We start from the raw sequence: 17,681 nt of genomic DNA, 5'->3' as shown, positions 1-17,681 counted from the left end.
CATATCCCTAGTGCTTATTTATTTTATAACTGAAATGTTTTAATACTAAATTAGGAGAATCTGGCTTACTTCTTGCTGTTATTTTAATAACTATGAATCTTAATACTAAAAATTAGGGCCAGTTAAAATAAACTTGCAAAAATATACAAGGACCTCCTGTTTCTTCAAAGCAGTACTCTGAAACCATATTTTCTTTTTTCAGTATTTCTAGAATCTGTTTTCCCCTACAATTTCCATATAGGAATTGTACTTGATACAATACTATCTGGACTGAATCCCAACACCTCGTTTGTATTTACTGAATCAAGGAGGAAAAAGTCAGAGGTATTCTACACAAAAAAGGAAAATTAATCCAACAAAGTTAGGCATCAATTTATAGCAATTTATAGTCAATTTCTAGCAGGCAGAAACATAGTTCCCCAAATACGTCCACATTCTGACTCCTGAAACCTATCCGTATGTTATGTTACATGGTAAAAGAAATTATACAAATATGATTAAGGTTAAGGACCAAAGATGGGGAGATTATCCTGGATTACCCAAACTGGCCAAATCTAATCTTTTAATTTTTTAAAACTAGAAGATCACAGACAAACAAAGGGATGCAAAGTGAAATGGCCCTGAATGGTCATCCCTGGTTTTGCAGCTGGAGGAAGGAGACAATGAGCCTTTAAAAGGTGGGCTAACCATTTAACAACCAGTTAGAAAACAAGTCCTCAGTCCTGTATTTACAAAGAACTGAATTCTGCCAACAACTCAAATAAGAAATAGATTCTCTCCTAGAGTCTCCAAAAAGGAACATAGCCTATGCATACCTCGATCTCAGTCTGGTGACAATCATACTGGGCTTCTGACCTGTAGAATTGTGAGATAATATATTTGTGTGGCTTTTAGCCACTGAAATTATAGTAATTTGTAATAGCAAAACTGGAAAGCTAATGCATTATATCTGTGAAGGAAGGCAAAGAAAGTGAAGAAAGAGATACCAAGGGAAAGCAATGATTTAATAGATTTTAATGGTCATTTTAAGAAGTGTTGCTCTCTGCAAAACTGTCTTTAATCATCTATGCATAATATCTGAGAGTAATTTTAGCAGCAACATAATTAAAAGTCAAATTTTATAAAACAAAATCAGAAGATGATTTTTTTTTAAAGAAAATTAAGATGTCAATTGCTTTGGTGCTGTATTCTGTAATCTAAAATAGATTCTCGGGGCGCCTGGGTGGCTCAGTGGGTTAAGCCGCTGCCTTCGGCTCAGGTCGTGATCTCAGGATCCTGGGATGGAGCCCCGCATCCAGCTCCCTACTCAGCAGGAAGCCTGCTTCCTCCTCTCTCTCTGCCTGCCTCTCTGCCTGCTTGTGATCTCTGTCTGTCAAATAAATAAATAAAATCTTAAAATAAAATAAAATAAAATAAAAATTAAAAAAAATAAAAATAAAATAGAAATAACTTTCTTTAAGAAGCCCAAAATTCTTTCTTCTATGTATATGTATTCATTCATTTTAGAAAGCATGTATTGGATGCATGCTAGAATAGCTTTATCTTGGCTAGTAATGATAATTTCAAATGCTACAACACTACACTAGAATGAGGCAATAATCTAATAGTTACTAATCAAATAGTATTCTATATCTTAATGTAGTAGTTAAAATTATGTTCATTATACCTTCACCAGAAAGTAGTGGTAGTTTAAACCTGAAAAAATACACTAAAAATATGTAGGATCCAATAAAAATATGTGTGAAGTTGTATAATGGCCTGCCAGTTGAAGAAAAATGACCTAACTAAATGAGATTAGCTAAAACGAGTGGCTTATCACTTCTGAAAATTTCCTATTACCTATGAAATCATAAAATATCCTCATATTTAAAGCAATAATAAAACCAATCAAACTTAATTTATTATAGTTAATTCTCAACTTTCATAGTACATTATAATAGAAAAAGATTCAAAAACTGCTTACGTTTGGTTTCAAAATACATTATTGGGCAAATGTCTTCACAAAATATCATACCAACTAATAAAACCATACATCAGTAGAGTTGGAGAAACACTACATAACTTGCCCAATTTACCTCGCTCTCTAATTCCTGACTGTAGAAGAAAAACAAGCATAGACTAAACCCTCTGTCTCCAGCAATTCTGCTACCTTGAATTTTCTCTTAGCCCCCATTACATGTCAACTGTTTCAGGCAACTTTTCATACCTCATCTCAACACTACCAAGATAGGATGAAGTGAACTATCTTTATACTCTTCTGGATGTGACTAAATAGCATCATGTAATACATGAATTTCGTATCATTCATCTTTCTGTTACCTGACTAGCCTTGGAATATTATAATTTGGGTATCCTACCTCTACTCTTCCTTGAAGCCACAGAGAAGAGTATCTAGTACATTGAAGGGAGTTACACATGCTACACAAATTCTCCTCACTATTCATCCTGTCTACATGTTTTGAGGGAGAAAAGTGTCTTTTTTTTTAAATCTTTAAAAAGAGATTAAAAAAATCTTTTCTAATAGCTGAATCAAGTTTTAAAAAGAAAGCATCAAGGATTCACTGTCTTGCTTACATGGGATTATACTCTGCATTTAAAAAAAATCAACGATAATTTCAAAAGGGGATAAAAAAAAATCTGTCTAAATGTCATCTGTGTTCAAATATTCACCAGAAACATTGTTTCTAGGCAAGTTCATACAAGGCTTAAGAGACAAAGCATGCTTTAAAGTAAAATCTTCATTCTAATAATATCAACTTCTAGTTTCTTGTCCAACATACAAAGAACTTGGAGTCACTACCGTCCTCACAAAAAGAAAAAAAAAAAACTGAACTAAAAATCAACAACTCTCTTAGTCTATCAGAGAAATGAGGTCGAAGAGCAAACTACTGTCCTGAAAACTGGAAAAATAAACAGGCAGATACAGAGGCTTGGGGCTTAGAAGAAGCAAAAGCCCAGGTGCAGAAGTAGTAGGTAGAAGGTAGTACTGTGGAGAGAACACCTTAAACCGTAAGTGATTAACTGCTCAGGGCCAGTGTGGACTAGCTTAAGAATTAAAAATTAATAGGAGGTACATACAGCCTTAAAGACAGATCTCCCAAACGTTTCCTAATTTTATTTCCATGAATCCCACCAGGTTCTCCCTGTGAAAAAAAGAGAAAAATCCTTTCCTGCTTCCAGGAGTGGGAGGGGAAAAGTAACCATTTTGAAATATTCTCGACCCTCTGTACTACTTAATAAGGCCTGCCCATAAAAGAAACTATTTTACCAGAGCTTAACTGACATGAGGAAAGGGAAATGCCCAGTTGGGGCTCACTAAAGGAATAAGACCTAATGATAGGAGTATAGAACATTTCCTCCCACACCTCCCCATATTACCACCACATCATTAGTGTTCCTATAAAATAACAGGGAAGCGCATAAGAACTGTAGGACTCACACCCTATTTAAGGTTTCTAGAAAAACTCAAAGACAGTAAGGGAGACAAAACTAAACAGAGGAGATTTTAGCCTTGGACGGCAGAGCTATAGCAAATAGTAAACACAGTCTAATTCCTTGCCAGATAAACATAAGACCTGAAACTAACCACTCATCTACTGAAGTTCCTTTCTCCCAATACATTATGTCTAGCTTTGAACAATAAATTACCAACCATACCAAAAGGCAAAACAAAATGGTCTGATAAGATAAATCAAGCATCAGAAACAGACTCAGTTTGGCAGAAATTCAGAATTATCAGACTTGGAATTTAAAATAACTATGATTAACACATTTAAGAATTTATTGGGAAAAATCAACAATATACAAGAATAAGTAAGTATGCAGGCAGAGAGACGGAAACTCTAAGAAAGAAAATACTAAATCAACAACACATAACAAAAATGAGGAATGCGGGTACCTGGGTGGCTCAGTTGGTTAAGTGTCTGCCTTTGGCTCAGGTCATGATCTCAGGGTCCTGGGATCAAGCCCTACACAGGACTCCCAACTCAGCAAGGAGTCTGCTTCTCTTTCTCCCTCTGCCCCTCCCCCCTCACATGTGTTCTCTCTCATTCTTTCAAATAAATAAATAAAATTTTTTTAAAAATGAAGAATGCCTTTGATGCACCCATCAGTAGAATGGACATGGCCAAGGGGGGAAAAAATAATCATAGTTTTAAGACATGTCAATAGACACTTCTAAAATATAAATGTAAAGAGAAGAAAAGAATGAAAAAATGGAATAGAATATCTGAGAATTGTGGGACAATTTTAACAGATTTAATGTGTATAAAATGTGAATACCAGAAGAAGATGAAAGAGAAAGGAACAGAGGAATTCTGTCAAGTAATAATGGCTGAGAATTTCCCAAAGGTAATGACAGACACAAAATCACAAATCTAAGTAGTACAGAGAACTCCAAACAGGATAAATACCAAAAACAATACCTACGTCTATGATATTAAAATTGCATAAAACCAAATACAAAGAGAAAATCTGGAAAAAAGCCAGAGGAGGGACAGGGGGTATTTGAAGAAGTGTGGGGGAGGGTAGTGTGGGAATTTCGTTACAGAGGAAAACAAGAATTATGTCACATTTCTCTTAGAAACGATGCAAACATGAAACAAGACAAAACCAGACAGGGAGACAAAATATAACAGACTCTTAATCATAGGAAATAAACTGAGGGTTGCTGGAGGGGTGGAGGGGTGGAAGGATGGAGTAACTGGGTGATGACATTGGGGAGGGTATGTGTTGTCATGAGCCCTGGGTATTATATGGGACTGATGAATCACAGACCAGTACCCCTGAAACAAGTAATACACTATATGTTAACCAGTTGAGTTTAAATAAAAAAAAATTTTTTAAACAAAAAAAAGAACAATGCAAGCAAGAAGACAGTGGGCCGAAATATTCAGTGTTGAAAGAAAAAACCCACTGGTCTAAAATTCTGTATCCAGTAGAATCACCCTTCAAATGTGGAAGAGAAATAAGACAGTCTCAGACAAAAAAAAGGTTGAGAAATTTTTTCTGCAGATCTGCCTTGCAAAAACTGTTAAAGAAATTATTCAAAGAGAAAGAACTTATATAGGTCAAAAATTTGGATGTATATAAAGAAAGGAATAGTACAAAATAAAGAACAAATAAAGGTAAACTGTATTATTTTATTTTAACCCGCTGAGCCACCCAGGCGCCCCGTAAGACTGGTTTCTTAAAAGCCATGGAGTTTCTACATTTTAAGAAAACTTTTACTGGGGCGCCTGGATGGCTCAGTGGGTTAAAGCCTCTGCCTTCGGCTCAGGTCATGATCTCAGGGTCTTGAGATCGAGCCCCACATCGGGCTCTTTGCTCAGCAGGGAGCCTGCTTCCCCCCTCTCTCTGCCTGCTGCTCTGCCTACTTGTGATCTGTCCCTCTCTCTGTCAAATAAATAAACAAAAGTAAAATGAATGACAGCCAGGTTATAGATTATGGGAGGAAGAAACTGAGAATACTCTGTTATAAAGTAATTGCATTACCTGGGAAACAGTATACTGTAATTTGAAAGAAACACTGGAAAGAAAATAATTACTACTGATAATTTTCTTGGATTTTTTTTTAATGAAACCACAATGGAAGAGATAGAAAAGTAATTTTGAGATTATATATTCAAAGAAATAGAGCCCTTGGCTACTAATAGAATAATATCCTCTAAGGAATTAGGGTCTAGCTGAGCTTTTTTTTCTAGCTCAGAGTTTCTCAGTCTCGGAATTAAAGAAAATTTTAACAAAGTCAGGAAAGATGATCAAAGAAATAGACTACAGAAAGAAGGAAAATGAAAACTGATAAAAAAATCCGTTCTCAGTGGAGTACTTCCAACAGAAGGGGTATGTTCACTCTGCAGTAAATTTATTTTAGACATTTATTGAGCAATTGTTGCATGCTTATCATATATCTCATACATTTCAGCATTATTTCTGTTCCTTAATTAAATAAGAAGCAAACACTGATACTCTTTACGCCTACAAAAGCACTGAAATTATTCTAGCAGATTAAAATTTAAGGTGACTGGTGGGGAGAGGGTGATACTAAGAAGCCTCCCAGAGAGTACTTCAGACCCTTTTGGAACTGGATTCAAGAATTGAGATGACAAGATATATATGACAAGAGCTATGACAAGATAGATAAAAGAGAATTAATATAAATATTTTAATTAAATAAAAAGTTCACTTTACTACTAGATTATAAGGCTTTCATTCTTTCTTACTCTGAAGGAAATCCTCTCATTAGCAAGAAACTAAAATTGGCCTGATATACCAAGAGAAGTAACAGTTTTTATTTCACAACTTCATTTACAAGGTAAGATACAAACTTCTCTATTGGGCCTATTAGGAGAGTAAGAACTTTAGCCCAAAACAAAAAACAACAAAATTCATTTATCTGACAGAGAGAGATCACAAGTAGGCAGAGGCGCAGGCAGAGAGAGAGAGGAGGAAGCAGGCTCCCCGCTGAGCAGAGAGCCTGATGTGGGGCTCGATCCCAGGACCCTGAGATCATGACCTGAGCCGAAGGCAGGGGCTTAACCCACTGAGCCACCCAGGCGCCCAAAAAACAACAAAATTCATAAATTGTTAGTTATATCTACCCCTAAAGAGAACACCTAAATGCTAAGAATATCCTGATTTGGGGTATAAAGGTAAATAAACTGAACTGAAAGAAAAATTCTTAGATTTAACTATAACCATGAAATTCTATGCCTCTTCCAATGAAAGAAAAAAATCTCAGGAATTAGACTAAATAACCTACCTACCTGAATTAGTAAAAGATGAACTTTAAAACATTTTAAAAAGGAACACCTTTTAAAGAACCTTAGGATAATCAACCTGGTAGCAACCTAGTTCTAACTGACAGAATGAGGGACGCCTGGGTGGCTCAGTTGGTTGAGCAGCTGCCTTCGGCTCAGGTCATGATCCCAGCGTCCTGGGATCGAGTCCCACATCGGGCTCCTTGCTCGGCAGGGAGCCTGCTTCTCCCTCTGCCTCTGCCTGCCTCTCTGTCTGCCTGTGCTTGCTCTCTCTCCCTCTCTCTCTGACAAATAACTAAATAAAATCTTAAAAAAAAAATCATTTGTAATTGGTATAGTGAAGCAATAGTTTATTCTCAGTTCTCTGCTCAAAATGATTATGTACAAGTTATTTTTATTAAACAGATATTCACAGAACAGTTGAAAATAGCTTAGTTCTACCTAAGCATCTCCTTTTCATATTACTCATCTGCTTATTAGGAAACTCTCATTTCACAAATAAACCAAGAGGAGTCAGTACAGAAATCTGACTTATAGGGGCACCTGGCTGGTTCAGATGGTTAAGAGTCTGCCTTTGGCTCAGGTCATGATCTGTAAGTCCTGGGATCAAGCCCCATGTTGGGCTCTCAGCTTCTTGCTCTCTTGCTTCTCCCTCTCCCTGTGCCTCTCCCCCTGGTTATACTCTATGTCTCTCACTCTCAAATGAATAAGTAAAATCTTAAAAAGAAAAAAAGTCTGACTCATAAATGTATCACAAGTGTAAACAAAGTTTGATATTATCAGGTTTTGCCATATTGGAGGTTTGATAATATTTTGGAGACAGATTTTTGCTTTTAACACAATCTATACTAAATTATATCTATTTTGTGTTACTCAGTTCCACTTCACTTATTAACAAAAAATAGCATTTAAAAAACTCCATGACAGGGGTGTTTTGACGAAGACGGTGGCGGACTAGAAGAACATTAGGTTTGTATAGTCCCATGAACACAATTAAATAACTATAAAATCATCCTAAGTACCCCAAAAATCAACCTGAAGACTGACAAAACAAAAATCACAATTAAAGGTACAGAAGAGACCACAATGGAGAAGACATGTGTTCGCTAAACTAAAAAAGAATAAAAACAGTAAATTTTTTTTTTAAAGATTTTGTTTATTTATTTGACAGAGAGAGGGACAGATCACAAGTAGGCAGAGCAGCAGGCAGAGAGAGGGGGGAAGCAGGCTCCCTGCTGAGCAAAGAGCCCGATGTGGGGCTCGATCTCAAGACCCTGAGATCATGACCTGAGCCGAAGGCAGAGGCTTTAACCCACTGAGCCATCCAGGCGCCCCAGTAAAAGTTTTCTTAAAATGTAGAAACTCCACGGCTTTTAAGAAACCAGTCTTATGGGGCGCCTGGGTGGCTCAGTGGGTTAAAGCTTCTGCCTTCAGCTCAGGTCATGATCTCAGGGTCCTGGGATGGAGCCCCACATTGGGCTCTATGCTCAGCGGAGAGCCTGCTTCCCACCCCCTCTGCCTGCCTCTCTGACTACTTGTGATCTCTCTCTCTATGTCAAATAAATAAATAAAATCTCAAAAAAAAAAAAAGAAAAAAGAAGGAAAAGAAACCAGTCTTACTCTTTTTTTTCTTCAAAGTACTATTGGTAGGAGATTTCAGGTATGAGCAACGACTTGACTTAGAACATGTTATCCCTGAAAGGGAATGTTAGGAACATGCACATAGTATAACTTTTACTTTCAGGGCTGAATAAGGACAGCTTTATTTGGGCATACAATTCCAGATTAATAGTTATTTTCTCTGGGTGTTTTTTAGTTTCCATGGTTGTAGCTAATACTTTTGCTATCAGTTAGATCTAATTGAGCTTGTAGGTAATCAGGCTTTGTTCTTTGGTTTCTTTTACAGCATTTCCTATGTCTTTTATGGACTGCAGATTCACTACCATGTCTAGGTGTAGATTTTGTTTTATTAATTTTCTTGAGGACTCAATGTATTTCCTGAATCTTTTACCAACTCAGAATAATGTCTCATTTAGTCTTATTTCCTTTACTTGATTACATTCCTTGAGAATAAAGAGTATAGCTTGCACTTAATTGTAGTTCAAACAAAAGCAAGTGGAAGAAGGTGCTCAACAAAATTTTGTTGATTTTTAACTTTTTCCAAATATTCATTATTGAAATAGCAGAAGCAAGCCTAAAAGAGAACCCTGTAACTCAAGGGCGGGGTTCCATGGTGTAATGGTTAGCACTCTGGACTCTGAACCCTGTAACTCAGCTGATTATTCATTTATCCTCCCAATTCTTTCTGAGGATGTCTCAGTCTCATACATTTCAGAATAAAATATTTAATACAATACACATGGTGTTCTTAGATTTTAAAGTGAATAAGAGTGACTAATAATGAATAATATACTGTTTAATTTGGGCTTTTTGTAATATTTTATCTGCTGTATATCTACAAAAATACTGCAGCTAAAATCCAGCATGGCTGATTCCAAAGCATGCTCATGTTACTATGAGACTGAACTTTACTACTGGATAATCTGAGCATCTGTATTACTTCCACTGTCAGAAAATCTGAGTGAAATTTTATAGTTCCCAGAGTATGACATCCCTATAGACCTTCCAGCCTTCACTCCTTCTTAATTACTATCTCTACACCGTCAGACATAGATACAAAACACTGAGTCACTTTTCAGTGCTAGAAGAATAATTCAGCATCAATTTCATGTTACTGTCCAAGGAAGTGGGTAGGAGAGTCTTGGCCATCTCAAAGAAAAGTCATCTCCTTCAGTTTTTTAGGTTGTGATTTGAGGAATGCAATAAGAGCTTCGTATAAAGAAATTACCTACAGTTCTCCCTTCTGTAAGATCTCATTATTCTGCCTCAGGGCCTCACCTGAGCTTTGATTTCTTGTTCATTATCAGTATATATTCTTACACTTGTTGTGTGTCTCTGTGTGTATATAGCTCATATATTTCAATACTTATTTAAAAATATATATATCCATCTATATAGATAAGATGGATATAGGTATTTATGTGAGTGTATAAGCACTTATGCGTACACACACACACACCCCTATATTTTATTAATTTCCATATTTACCTATCTACAGAGAATAAACTAAGAATATATATGAATGTATATGTACAGATATGAACAGGTTGTTGAGGGCCTAGAAGCAATGACAAAGTCACTAATGCACAGACCTTGGTGTGTATACAGTGTATTTATATTTGTACGCATATGTAAACACTTTTTCAATAATGGTAACTGGAGCTCATTGGAGAGAGGGTTGATTCAGAGGCTTGGGTTTTATGTGCCATTCTCCACTACGAGGAACCATGGATTGTTAAGAGAAAAGGTGAATTCAGGGCTTGGAGCGCAGCAACTAGAAATGTGAAAAAAAGGGGAGATTTTTTGTACCAAGAATTAAGAAAATACTGAAACAGCAGTGAAGAAATGTTAAAATAACACAAAAAACTGCTTGAGAAAAATTCTTCTGGTGAAATTTGGGATAATTTAGGCATTAAAATGAGGATGGCAATATATCATACGACTTCACTGAATAAAATAAGAATCTATGAGTCTAAAATGATATAAACAACTGAATGAATGAAATTTTAAAAAAAGAGAAAGCTCTTTCTTATGTAGAATACCAACTAACATATATAGAAGACATAATGGAATTAAAAAAAAATCAACGGCTGCTAAAATTAATAGGGTGAGTTTCTGAAAAGAACAGGCTCAAGTACCTGCCAAAAAAGTACCTATTAATTACAAAGAGGAAAATAAAAATAATATATGGTATGATGCGACAGACATCACCAATATTTGAACAAAAAATGTACTTTTTAACATTTAAATGTAGTTGACATAAAATATTAGTGTCAGCTGTACGACATAGTGACTCAACATTTATATATATTATGAAATGTGTACCATTATGTCTACTGAACATCTGTCACCATACATAAAGTTACTACAGTATTATTGACTATATTTATTCATTCAAAATCATGTACTCTTGATATCATGCATTGAGGACAAAAAGTCATTTCTAGGGTATTTCTGTCAAAAATACATAACCTGGGTGGGACAAGATGGCGGGGGAGTAGGAGGAGGCGCCTTTTCAGCCGGTACCCCAAAGTGAGCTGATTACCTACCAAAGAACTCTGATCACCCATGAAATCAGCCTGAGATCAGAATTATACACGTCTGGATCTCTACAGGGGCAGAAGACGCCAGTGGGCAGGTAAAGCGGAATGGGAAGGGGGACTGATATCGGAAGATAAACAAAAGGGGGAGGGAGACACCAGAGGCGACCGGTTGGAAAGTAATACCCCAATACGAGCAAGGGTGCCCTGCGTCTGGGGACCAGCAGTAACTTGGAGACTGGTTGAAAGCACTCTAAAAGAGCAAAGGATCGTGGGGGTAAATTGTGGGAATTGGGGCAGCTAGGGCCAGGGGCTTAAGTCCCCGGTCCCAGACAGCGTCCCCGGCGGGGAGGCAGAGAGAGTGCGGCGGAGTAACCAGCCCCTGGTCCCTAAGCCGCCAGCCCGCCCGAGAATGCGTTGGTTCTGGCTCCTGTGAGGGGATGGGAGCCACGCCGGTCGGCAGAACGCACACTAGCCCTACCACAAAGCTTGAAATATGCGCGCACGTCCCTCATGCTCCCCTGAGTTACAAAGGGCCCAGCCCGTGCTCTTTGACCCGTGCCATTGTCTCAAAGCCTAAACCGCGTGCCCAAAACTCTTCCCCCGACAGAGGTGCACAAAAACCCAGCCTGGGGCTTACGGACCAGCGCCCCGTTCTCAGTGCCCCAGACGCGCACCTGACCCATAGCCGCCTCTGAAAAGAGGTGCTCGCAAGCCGGGCACTCCCAGCCCAGGCCAGCAGCAAAATCTCAGTGTGCGATTGCTGCTTGGAACCTCTCTGGTGGTCGGGAGCTCCCAGACAGCTGCCACTGCCTTGGCTTTGGGTATGAGCAAAAGATCCTGGGCCCCCAGGGTCTGCAACTTGGAACCTGCTCTGCCGGCGGCCAAGGGGGAACTTATTCAGGTCCTGCACCCAGACTGAGGCTTCTTTCCTCTAATACTACAGGAACCATCAAAGATAGTCAAGATGAGAGAAAAAAAAAGTGAACAAGCATAAATACCGCCAGAGAACAAAAGACTGAAAAAAACCCAGATTCCTCAGAGCCCACCCCCTTGAGGGGGGCGGGAGGACTTAACTCAGGAAACATCATTGACTGACAACCCATGTGGCAGGCCCCTCCCCCAGAAAACAAATCAAGAAAAAAAAAAAAAAAGGACTACAAGAGAACAACCACTACTTCATAGGAAAACTTGTATTGTTCACTCGTTCCCACTATTCCGGTTCATATATATATATTTTTTACACATAGGTAATTTTTTTAACCTATTTACCATCACAGCGAGTTGTACAGTACATCAAACTCATAATACCTTTCTAACCTGAACTTTTTGATACATACACCTATGTTTTTCTTTTGCATTTTTATTTTTTGAATTCCTTTTTTAAAATTTTAGTTTAGTTTAGTCTAGTTTATTCCTTTTTATTTTTATCCTCTAATATTCATATAGAGTTAAACTTCAAAGTAATCCCCTTTCCCCAATCAATACTACCCTATAGGTAAACCAATTTTTAATCCCCTTTATCTTAGGAAAGTTGAGTTCTTTAACAAAGATATCAAGATACATCCAGGAAGGATCAAAACAACCTTCCTCGCACACACCGAGAATTTATAAGAACTCTCCCATCTTCTTCCACCAGTGTTTCTGTGTTTTTTGTGTTTGTCCTGATAGCATATAAATTTTACACTTGTGGTTCTTTTTGACGAGGTTCTTTCTTTATTTGCATATATATATATATTTTATTCTCTTGTCATATACTTGTATCAGTCTTTTTATCTCTTTTTGTTTGTCTACTTCATAAATCTTACCTTGGGGCCCATCTGGGCTGAACCTTCTTTTTCATCTTCCCTTTCTTTCCTGTCTCTCTCTCTCTCTTTTTTTTTCTTTTTCTTTTTCTTTTCTTTTGTTTCTTGTTTGGGTGGGGAATCCTGATTGCTCAGAAGTGTTCCAGGGTGCACCTTGACTGCACCAGAGTTGATACACCCAGCTACATCTGTTCAGTCATCTCCCACCAAAATGACTAGGAGGAGGAATGCCCAACAGAAGAAAAATACAGAGGATGGACCTTCTGCAACATAGCTAACGGCTATCAACATAGACAATATGTCGGAAAGAGAATTCAGGCTAACAATTATCCAGGCAATAGCTAGGTTGGAGAAAGCCATGGATGACCGAACAGAATTGATTAGGGCCGAACTGAAAGCGACCAGACAGGATGTTCACAATGTTAGGGCGGAGCTTAAAGCTACCAGGGAGGAGGTCCACAGTGCTCTCAATGAGTTCCAATACAATCTAAACTCTCTCAAAGCTAGGGTAACTGAGACAGAAGATAGAATTAGTGATCTGGAAGACAAACAGATAGAGAGAAAGGATCAGGAGGAAGCCTTGAACAAACAGCTCAGAAACCACGAAAACGGAATCAGGGAAATAAATGATGCCATGAAGCGTTCCAACATCAGAATTATTGGAATCCCTGAAAGGGAGGAGAAAGAAAGAAGTCTAGAAGATATAGTGGAACAAGTCCTTCATGAAAATTTTCCCAATCTCGCGAATGGAAGGAGAGTTCATGTACTAGAGGCTGAACGGTCTCCACCCAAGATTATACATTCCAAAAAAACATCACGACACCTGATAGTCAAATTGAGGAATTATAATTGCAGGTATAATCTCTTGAAAGCCGCCAGGGCAAAGAGGCTCCTTACTTACAGAGGGAAGCCCATCAGAATAACGTCAGACCTGTCCACAGAGACCTGGCAAGCCAGAAGAGGCTGGCAAGATATATTCAGGGCACTAAATGAGAAGAACATGCAGCCAAGAATACTTTATCCAGCAAGACTGACATTCAAAATGGATGGAGAGATAAAGAGTTTTCAAGACCAGCAAGGCTTAAAAGACTATGCAACCACCAAGCCGACACTGCAGGAAATATTAAGGGGGGTTCTATAAAAGAGGAAAAATCCCAAGAATAGCATTGAACAGAAATATAGAGACAGTCTACAGAAAGACTTCAAAGGTAACTCGATGGCAATAAAAACGTATCTATCAATAATCACTCTCAATGTGAATGGCCTAAATGCACCCATAAAACGGCACAGGGTTGCAGATTGGATAAAACGACAGGACCCATCCATATGTTGTCTACAAGAGACCCATTTTGAACCTAAAGATACATGCAGACTGAAAGCGAAGGGATGGAGAAGCATCTTTCATGCCAATGGGCCTCAAAAGAAGGCTGGGGTGGCGATTCTCATATCAGATAAATTAGACTTCAAACTAAAGACTGTAGTCAGAGATACAGAAAAACACTACATAATCCTTAAAGGGACTATCCACCAAGATGATCTAACAATTGTAAATATCTATGCTCCCAATATGGGAGCAGCCAATTACTTAAGAAAACTGTTAATCAAGATAAAGAGTCATATTGATATGAATACACTAATCGTAGGAGATCTTAACACGCCTCTTTCAGAATTAGACAGATCATCGAAGCAGAAAATCAATAAAGAAACAAGAGCTTGAATGACACATTGTATCAGATGGACCTCATAGATATATACAGAACATTCCACTCTAAAACAACAGAATACTCATTCTTCTCGGGTGCACATGGAACCTTCTCCAGAATAGACCACATACTGGGTCACAAATCAGGACTCAACCAATACCAAAAGACTGAGATTATTCCCTGCATATTCTCAGATCACAATGCTTTGAAAATGGAGCTCAATCACAAGGAAAAGTTCAGAAGGAACTCAAACACCTGGAAGCTAAAGACCACCTTGCTTAAGAATGCTTGGATCAACCAAGAGATCAAAGAAGAACTGAAACAATTCATGGAAACCAATGAGAATGAAGACACTTCAGTCCAAAACCTATGGGATACGGCAAAGGCGGTCCTAAGGTGAAAATACATAGCCATCCAAGCCTCCCTCAAAAAAATTGAAAAATCTAGAACACAACAGCTGTCTCTACACCTTAAAGAACTGGAGAATCAACAACAAATCAAACCAACTCCACACATAAGAAGGGAAATCATCAAGATTAGAGCTGAGATCAATGAGGTAGAAACCAGAGATACAGTAGAACGTATCAATGAAACTGGAAGCTGGTTTTTTGAAAGAATTAATAAGATCGATAAACCATTGGCCACACTAATCCAAAAGAAAAGAGAGAAAGCCCAAATTCATAAAATTATGAATGAAAAGGGAGAGATCACAACTAACACCAAGGAAGTGGAAACAATAATCAGAAGTTATTATCAACAGTTATATGCCAATAAGCTTAGCAACCTAGATGAAATGGATGCATTCCTGGAAAAATATAAACTACCAACATTGAACCAGGAAGAAATCGACAACCCGAATAGACCGATATCTAATAACGAGATTGAAGCAGTGATCAAAAACCTCCCAAAAAACAAGAGCCCAGGACCTGACGGATTCCCTGGGGAATTCTACCAAACCTTCCAAGAAGAAATAACACCTATTCCCCTGAAGCTGTTTCAAAAAATTGAAGCAGAAGGAAAACTTCCAGACTCTTTCTATGAAGCCAGCATTACCCTGATCCCCAAACCAGGCAAAGAACGCACCAAAAAGGAGAATTTTAGACCAATATCACTGATGAATATGGATGCTAAGATTCTCAACAAGATCCTAGCCAACAGGATCCAACAGCACATTAAAAAGATTATCCACCATGATCGGGTGGGATTCATCCCTGGGCTACAAGGATGGTCCAACATTCGCAAATCAGTCAATGTGATACAACAAATTAATATGAGAAGAGAGAAGAACCACATGGTCCTCTCAATTGATGCAGAAAAAGCATTTGACAAACTCCAGCATCCGTTCCTGATTAAAACGCTTCAAAGTATAGGGATAGAGGGAACATTCCTGAGCCTCATCAAATCTATCTATGAAAGACCCACAGCAAATATCATCCTCAATGGGAAAAAGCTTTCAGCCTTCCCATTGAGATCAGGAACAAGACAAGGATGCCCACTTTCACCCCTCTTGTTCAACATAGTATTAGAAGTCCTAGCAACAGCAATCAGACAACAGAGAGAAATAAAAGGTATCCAAATTGGTAATGAAGAAGTCAAACTCTCTCTCTTCGCAGATGACATGATTCTTTATATGGAAAACCCAAAAGACTCCGCCCCCAAACTACTAGAACTCATACAGCAATTCAGCAACGTGGCAGGATACAAAGTCAATGTGCAGAAATCAGTGGTTTTCTTATACACTAACAAAGAAAATACAAAAAGGGAAATTAGAGAATCGATTCCATTTACTATAGCACCAAGAACCGTAAGATACCTGGGAATAAACCTAACCAAAGAGGTAAAGGATCTGTACTCGAGGAACTACAGAACACTCATGAAAGAAATTGAAGAAGACCAAATAGATGGAAGACCATTCCATGCTCTTGGATCGGAAGAATAAACATTGTTAAAATGTCTATACTGCCTAGAGCAATCTATACTTTTAATGCCATTCCGATCAAAATTCCACCGGCATTCTTCAAAGAGCTGGAGCAAATAATCCTAAAATTTGTATGGAATCAGAAGAGACCCCGAATCGCTAAGGAAATGTTGAAAAACAAAAATAAAGCTGGCGGCATCATGTTACCTGATTTCAAGCTTTATTACAAAGCTGTGATCACCAAGACAGCATGATACTGGCATAAAAACAGACGCATAGACCAGTGGAACAGAGTAGAGAGCCCAGATATGGACCCTCAACTCTATGGTCAATTAATCTTCGACAAAACAGGAAAAAATATACAGTGGAAAAAAGACAGCCTCTTCAATAAATGGTGCTGTGAAAACTGGACAGCTATAGGTAGAAGAATGAAACTCGACCATTCTCTTACACCGTACACAAAGATAAACTCAAAATGGAGAAAAGACCTCAGCGTGAGACAGGAATCCATCAGAATCCTAGAGGAGAACATAGGCAGTAATCTCTTCGATATCAGCCACAGCAACTTCTTTCAAGATACGTCTCCAAAGGCAAAGGAAACAAAAGCGAAAATAAACTTCTGGGACTTCATCAAAATCAAAAGCTTCTGCACAGCAAAGGAAACAGTCAAAAAAACAAAGAGGCAACCCACGGAATGGGAGAAGATATTTGCAAATGACAGTACAGATAAAAGTTTGATATCCAGGATCTATAATGAACTCCTCAAACTCAACACACACAAAACAGGCAAACATATCAAAAAATGGGCAGAACATATGAACAGACACTTTTCCAATCAAGGCATACAAATGGCTATCAGACACATGAAAAAATGTTCATCATCATTAGCCCTCAGGGGGATTCAAATTAAAACCACATTGAGATATCACCTTACACCAGTTAGAATGGCCAAAATTAACAAAACAGGAAACAACATGTGTTGGAGAGGATGTGGAGAAAGGGGAACCCTCTTACACTGTTGGTGGGAATGCAAGTTGGTGCAGCCTCTTTGGAGAACAGTGTGGAGATTCCTCAAGAAATTAAAAATAGAGCTTCCCTATGACCCTGCAATTGCACTCCTGGGTATCTACCCCAAAGATACAGATGTTGTGAAAAGAAGGGCCATCTGTACCCCAATGTTCATAGCAGCAATGGCCACGGTCACCAAACTATGGAAAGAACCAAGATGCCCTTCAATGGACGAATGGATAAGGAAGATGTGGTCCATATACACTATGGAGTATTATGCCTCCATCAGAAAGGATGAATACCCAACTTTTGTAGCAACATGGACAGGA

The 17,681-nt window shown here is 38.3% G+C and overlaps 1 protein-coding gene across 2 annotated transcripts in view; it reads right to left on the bottom strand.

Moving 5' to 3' along the window:
- The window catches only part of FAM172A (family with sequence similarity 172 member A), a 434,833-nt gene that overhangs the window by 317,281 nt on the left and 99,871 nt on the right, over window positions 1–17,681 (bottom strand). The window lies entirely within an intron of this gene.

Source organism: Neovison vison, chromosome 1 (genome assembly GCF_020171115.1).
Source record: "Neovison vison isolate M4711 chromosome 1, ASM_NN_V1, whole genome shotgun sequence".
NCBI lineage: Eukaryota > Metazoa > Chordata > Mammalia > Carnivora > Mustelidae > Neogale > Neogale vison.
The sequence above is the reverse complement of the archived record's forward strand: the minus strand, read 5'-3'. Positions and strand labels throughout refer to the sequence as shown.